Source organism: Rutilus rutilus (assembly GCF_951802725.1).
Source record: "Rutilus rutilus genome assembly, chromosome: 9".
Classification (NCBI taxonomy): Eukaryota; Metazoa; Chordata; class Actinopteri; order Cypriniformes; family Leuciscidae; genus Rutilus; species Rutilus rutilus.
This window is the reverse complement of record NC_140223.1, coordinates 5474215-5481551: the sequence shown is the minus strand read 5'-3', so window position 1 is coordinate 5481551 and position 7337 is coordinate 5474215.

Here is a 7337-nt window from a genome sequence, read left to right as displayed (position 1 = left end):
TATTTCAACTCTCCACGGCTTACGGGACGAGGTGGCGGAGTAGCAACTATTTTTAAAGAACATTTAAACTGTAGGCGTCTGCCATCTTCCTCCTACTCCAGCTTTGAGCTCAGTGTTTTTGAATTAAGTCTGAGTTATCCAGTGTTGTGCACTGTTGTTTATCGGCCACCCAAATATAACAAGGACTTTATCGATGATATTTCCGATTTTTTTTTTTATAGCCGGAATCATGACTAAATATGACCGGGTTTTTAATTGTGGGGGATTTTAATATCCATGTGTGCTGTCCCGCCAAGCCTTTGGCCAAAGCCTTTTTAAGTCTTGTGGAGTCTTTTAACTTAACTCAGTTAGTGTCGTTAGTCCCACACATATATGTGGACACACTAGATTTGGTTTTGACATATGGCTTGCCTATTAGTAACATTGATGTCTGTGATGCCACTTTCTCTGATCATTTGCCTGTTTTATTTGAGATATGTATTTCTCGTGATTCTAAAGTGACTGTTCCAACACGTCACTGTTGGGCGATTCATCCTTCAACTGCTCAATTATTTTCGGAGGCTTTTAATGCAATTGAGGTTGATTATTCAATGCCCTCATGTGGGCTTAATACCGAAGAACTAACCTCATCGTTCTTTTTAACTTGTCAAAGTATTTTGGATACAGTTGCCCCTTTCAGGACGGTTCGAGAAAAATGTAGAGTTCAACCGTGGCTGAATGCTACTACTCGAGCTATAAGGCTGGAATGCAGAAGGGCGGAACGACGCTGGAAGAAGGATAAATTACAGATCTCATTTGATATTTTACAGTATAATTTGTCTAAATATCAAAAAAGTGTTAGGGGGGTGGGGGTGAGGTAACCCCCCCAATATTCAAATCCATCAGTTACAACCCCCCCCCAATATTTCAACATGAAAATCAAAAAATATGTAGAATTCATTTATTTTGTAACAATAATTTTGTTCCTAATCAAATATTAGTTTGTCATAATAAATCAGACAAAATATACTCCCCCTCCATTGAACCGATTGGTAACGCCCAACCAATGAGTCGCACTTTCACCAAAACAACGCGAGTGGTGTTTGAATGGGAGAGCACACGGGTAAGGTTAGCGCCAAAAATGAAGAGAAGCGCTGCACAGCGGACTATATTTAACTGCTGGTCAGAGAGGGATGCAAAAAAAAAAAAAAAAAAAAAAAACATGTACTGAGAATGAGGTATGAGAATATTGTGTAATAGCTAAGTACACACCACATATATTTTAGCTAGCTAATCCATTGCAATGTAATTAGCTATAACTATCAGTATAACAAGTTACCAAAGCAGCTGTCTTTATTAAGCAGCTAGTTTATTTTTCAATAGTGTCTGTAATTATCAATGACAAAAGTGTTCACATCGGTGTTTGTTTTCTTCCTAAATTAATCTGACTTTTGAACGAATTGGATGAATGAACGATTTAAGTGGCTCACTCATTAAAACAGTAAAACGCTGCCGCCTACTGGCGGTTTCAATACTTAATTTCTTTCTTTTGATAATCTTTACTATGTTAGAATTTTATGAATGATGATTATACACAAATTTCATAACGTTATGAGGTGTATAATCTCGAGGTAAATATAGCAGCAGGGTAGAAAAGTCAGCAGAGGGAGAGGAGGAGCAGGTGATCAGGTAAAGAAGATGCCATTCAATCAATAAAATAAAATAGGAAACAGTATAGAAAAACAGCAGCTTTGTAAAGTTAGGCTATACATTAATGCCTTTAATGTTTTAAAGACTCCAGTAAACAGCTTTATACTAAGTCAAGTTCCTAAGGCTGTCAAGAAACTGTTTTACATTCCGGCTTTTCTCTATCACAGTGAGGAACAGGGAGAAGACAACAGACAGGCAGCTCTTTCAGACAAACGGCTAAGAAAACAGGGAGGTGTACAGAAATGTTAAAAAATGTGTTTGATCATCAGATTATTATACATCTTTAAAAGTATGCTGTGATTTTTATGAGTTTTATTTAATGAGGATTACTTGGTCAATTAAAAATAGTCAAATGTATTTTTAAAAAAATAGATATTAAGAATAGATTGTATACAGTGTGGTTTAATAATTTGTTAGTTTTTGGTGTTTTAGTTGTATGTCTTAGTGGTTTTGTTCTTATATCAGATCCATTGTGAAAGTAGCAGCAGATTAAACCAATCAAAAGAAAGACAGGAAGAACATCTGATCAGGTAATGACATACAAACACTAATGAAAAGTTCATTCAGTCAATAAAACTGGCTAAAACTGTAATATGTGTTCATCACAGTGAGGGACAGGGTGAGGACAATAGTCAAACAGCAATTTCAGATGAGCAGGTAAGAATAAAACATTTCTGATAGGGAAGAATTTTTGATAACTAAATGTACAATTTTCTATACTGTACACAATATACTAGGGAGCTATTTGGTGTGTAACAGTGTTGTAATGTCAGTTTCAGAATGCACCTAATGTTAGAGACCAGCTGAGCACAGACAACAGGGACAGAGAAGATTCAGAAATTGTCACTTGCCTAAAGCCTGCACATCCTGATCCCAAGTTTATAGAAGTACAGACTAGAGCAAATTATGTGCTACACTTTCAGCAAAAAATGGTTTCAGATGTTCCCATGGCTGCATTACAGTACCACATTAAAAGGGGTTTTATGCTTTTATTGTGCAAAAGTCCTCTCAAAGAAGACAACGCTTGCCTCTAAGATGGATCCTGCCTTTGTGAGTACTGGTTTTAGGAACTGGAAAAAGGCAGTTGAAAAGTTTACAGCCCATGCTAAAAGCCAATCCCACTGCCATGCAACAACTGTGTACGCTCAGGAAACAAACAGCATAGCATCACAGCTTTCCTCAGTTGTTTCTAGACAACAGGAGGAAGCAAGAAATGCATTGCTAAAGATTGTAGGGTGTATTCAGTATTTGGCTCGACAAGGTATTGCATTGAGAGGCCATGCTGAAGAGAGGGGGAATTTTTCCCAACTTCTAAAATGCATGGGAGCAGATGATCCAGCCCTTGACAAGTGGCTAGCACAAAAGCATAATTACACAAATCCTCAAATTCAGAATGAACTAGTTGGCATAATGAGCAATGACATCATCAGAGGAATAGCTAATAAAATTCAGTCCCTTACTGTTACTCAGTTTGCCTTAATTGTTGATGGAACACAAGATGTCTCAGGTACAGAGCAAGAGTCTATTTGTCTTCGTTATGTTGACCATGACTTGATTCCTCATGAGGAATTCATTGGTTTTTATGCAGTGACAGAAACTACAGGAGAGAGTCTTGCAAAAATGGCAATGGATGTACTCTTTTGATTACATTTGCCATTATCTGGATTGCGTGGCCAGACATATGATGGTGCAGCCAATATGTCTGGCAAATACTCAGGAGCACAGGCTGTAATTAAAAAGAAACAGCCTTTATCTTTATATGTGCACTGTGGAGCACATTGTGTAAACCTAGTTACCCAAAAGGCATGCACAGCTTCAAAACTGCTGCGAAATTCTCTTGACTGGGTGCATCAGCTAGGAAATCTGTATAGCCTGTCTGGTAAATTCAAAGAAAAGTTGAACCAGATTGCTAGGGCAAATCATGGTATCGCAAGCCCTCTAAAGCCTCTTTGTCAAACACGATGGACAGTACGACACCAATAGTCCAGGCGTTTTAAGCCAAAATGGGGGTCAACCGTGAACAAATTGCAACAGAATCAAACTCAACTGATTTTGTATCCTCCATATGTCCTGATTAAGGAAAAAAAAGCCCAAAAGAATCCCATTAGGGGAAAGTTCCAAAAAAGACCCAAATATATCCTATTCATACGCCTATTCATTATTTTTCTCACATGAATAGGGTAAAAACATTAACCTTTAGATATCACCATGAAAATTACTGAGCTGATTACTTATATCAAGACAAACAAAAAATGTATTACAAGTTTTTTTTAATTGTTTGTTAACATGGACAAACGGTGCATAATCTAATTACAGATGTGCTAATTTGCATAAATACCACAACAGATCTAAACATTGGGTCTAGCCAGGTGAAAATGTGTTGTTGAATCTTGTTGACAAATAACAGTAAAATACTTAAAGGGTTAGTTCACCCAAAAATGAAAATTCTGTCAGTAATTACTCACCCTCATGTTGTTCCAACCATGTAAGTCTTTCGTTCATCTTCGGAACACAAATTAAGATATTTTTGATGAAATCTGACAGAATTTTGACTCCTCCATAGGCTTCCAGTGTGACCGAAACTCACCGGCCCAGAATAGTTATTAAAACATCGTTAAAATAGTCCAAGTAACTACAGTGGCACTACATTAAGTTTATCATGCGACGACAATACTTTTTGTGCGGAAAAACAACAAAAATAACGACTTTATCCAACTATTAGTGTTCCTCAATGTGGGCCTCTGACGAGAGTTCACGGGAGCGCCAGGACGCATGCGCGAGAACTGAGCTTACGGCGTTCTTCTTCTACTACTACTTGTTACTGACTGCTCACTCCTTGGGAGTATTACCGCCATCTACTGTACAGGATGACGTCCCGACATTGCCGGGTGCGCAAAACGGTCTCTTCATAAGCCGAGGAACTTTATAACCTTAACGACTTTATGCGGTAAATTAACATCCCGCTGAACTGCCAGCAGCCATAGCTTCAGTCGCTCATGATCATTTAATGGGAATTTGTGAAAGGTAATCTGTTTATTTTGCAGAATTGGTAAAGCACCTTTACGTTTTTTCGTTGCTTTCTCAAGATTCCAACATCCAGGAAATGCACATTTTCTACCCATTGTAAAAACTACATCTAGACCTAAATCACAATAAGTGTCGAATTCAATCGCTTACATACAGTGCGCGTCTTCCTCGGCTTATGAAGAGACCGTTTTGCGCACCCGGCAATGTCGGGACGTCATCCTGTACAGTTGATGGCGGTAATACTCCCAAGGAGTGAGCAGTCAGTAACAAGTAGTAGTAGAAGAAGAACGCCGTAAGCTCAGTTCTCGCGCATGCGTCCTGGCGCTCCCGTGAACTCTCGTCAGAGGCCCACATTGAGGAACACTAATAGTTGGATAAAGTCGTTATTTTTGTTGTTTTTCCGCACAAAAAGTATTGTCGTCGCATGATAAACTTAATGTAGTGCCACTGTAGTTACTTGGACTATTTTAACGATGTTTTAATAACTATTCTGGGCCGGTGAGTTTCGGTCACACTGGAAGCCTATGGAGGAGTCAAAATTCTGTCAGATTTCATCAAAAATATCTTAATTTGTGTTCCGAAGATGAACGAAAGACTTACATGGTTGGAACAACATGAGGGTGAGTAATTACTGACAGAATTTTCATTTTTGGGTGAACTAACCCTTTAATATTAAGGTCTGAATGAACCCATTTAGGCTACACATGAACATTAATACATAGAGGCAGGAAGAAGTACTTTAAACCAGCCTTTATTGACTATTATTGCAGAGATGGGGTTTGGGGCTGGGTCCATGGGACTGTTTCTGGGGATTTACTTTTTATTTTATTTACCTTTTGTCTTCTGCATTCTCCTTACCATTGTCTCCTGTTCTTGCCTCAGACTCATCCCCCAGAAACAGTCCCACGGACCCAGCCCCAAACCCCATCTCTTAAAAATTAATAAAGGCTGGTTTCTAAAGTACTTCTTCCTGCCTCTATGTATTAATGTTCATGTGTAGCCTAAATGGGTTCATTCAGACCTTAATATTAAATATTTTACTGTTATTTGTCAACAAGATTCAACAAGATATTTTCACCTGGCTAGACCCAATGTTTAGATCTGTTGTGGTATTTATGCAAATTAGCACATCTGTAATTAGATTATGCACCGTTTGTCCATGTTAACAAACAATTAAAAAAAACTTGTAATACATTTTTTGTTTGTCTTGATATAAGTAATCAACTCAGTAATTTTCATGGTGATATCTAAAGGTTAAATTATTTACCCTATTCATGTGAGAAAAATAATGAATAGGCGAATGAATAGGATATATTTGGGTCTTTTTCAGAACTTTCCCCTAATGGGATTCTTCTGGGCTTTTTTTTTCCTTACTCAGGACATATTGAGGATACAAAATCAGTTGAGTTTGATTCTGTTGCAATTTGTTCACCCTTTTTCCTAAAACGCCTGGACTACAAGCTGTAACATCTGTTCTCAAGCAGTATGATTTGAGGAAATGTCAAACAATAATGCTCCTAGTGCAGCCACCGCCAATGGCTTGCACCAACAATTTCTCAAAGGCCAGACCTTACTGGGTCTTGTGTTGGCAGGAGCTGTGATTGGAGAATTGGAGTGTTTGAATGCCTCCAAAGAAAGACAGACTATCTCTGGCATGAAAGCTGCCATTTCTTGTGTTCAGTTCAGTCTGTCTTGAAAGACAAAAGAAATGAAGATGCCTTTCAAAGTCTTTTTGAGCAAGCAAATGTGATTGTGGATTCTCTAAATCTAGAGCCTATCAAAGTTCCAGAACCAAGGCGACTTCCTAAGCGTTTTAGTACAGATGCAAGCACACACAAGCCAAAAACTGCAACAGAGTATTACAGAGTTGAGTTTTATCAGGTGCTTGATGTTGTTGAGTCAGAGCTCAATGAACGTTTTCATCAGGAAGATCTGCTGACCTTGCAGAAACTAGAGGACACTCTGCTCACTGGACAAATTGATTCAGTGTGTTGTGAGTATCCTGAGATCAACAGCCAGTTGCTTGCAGTTCAGTTACCAATGTTTAGGCATAACTACCAATTTGGATCCAGTATGGAGGCAGCAAACATTCTTAAAGGTTTGTCAGTGGAAGTCCGTGGCCTTTTCAGTGAAGTGGAAACTCTGGTCAGGTTGCTTCTGGTTGTACCAGTGTCATCTTCTGAAGCAGAAAGGAGCTTTAGCGCCCTTAGAAGGTTAAAAACGTGGCTACGCTCAAGTATGTCACAAAAGAGACAGAATCATGTGGCAGTTTGTCATGTCCACCAAGACAAGTTGGACCTCTTAGACAACAAGTTGGTGTGCCAAGAATTTGTTGTTGGTTGTGAGAGACGCAAGCAGATATTTATAGCTTTCATTTAAACTGTGTAATCATAATCACTGTTCTGTGCCTTTGAGTAAATAAATGTCTAAATGTTGTCTCTTTCATATTTGTATGTTAAATTTGTAATCAGTTAAAGCATATAGATAGATATAGATAGATAGATAGATAGATAGATAGATAGATAGATAGATAGATAGATAGATAGATAGATAGATAGATAGATAGATAGATAGATAGATAGATAGATAGATAGATAGATAGATAAATAAATTATCCAATA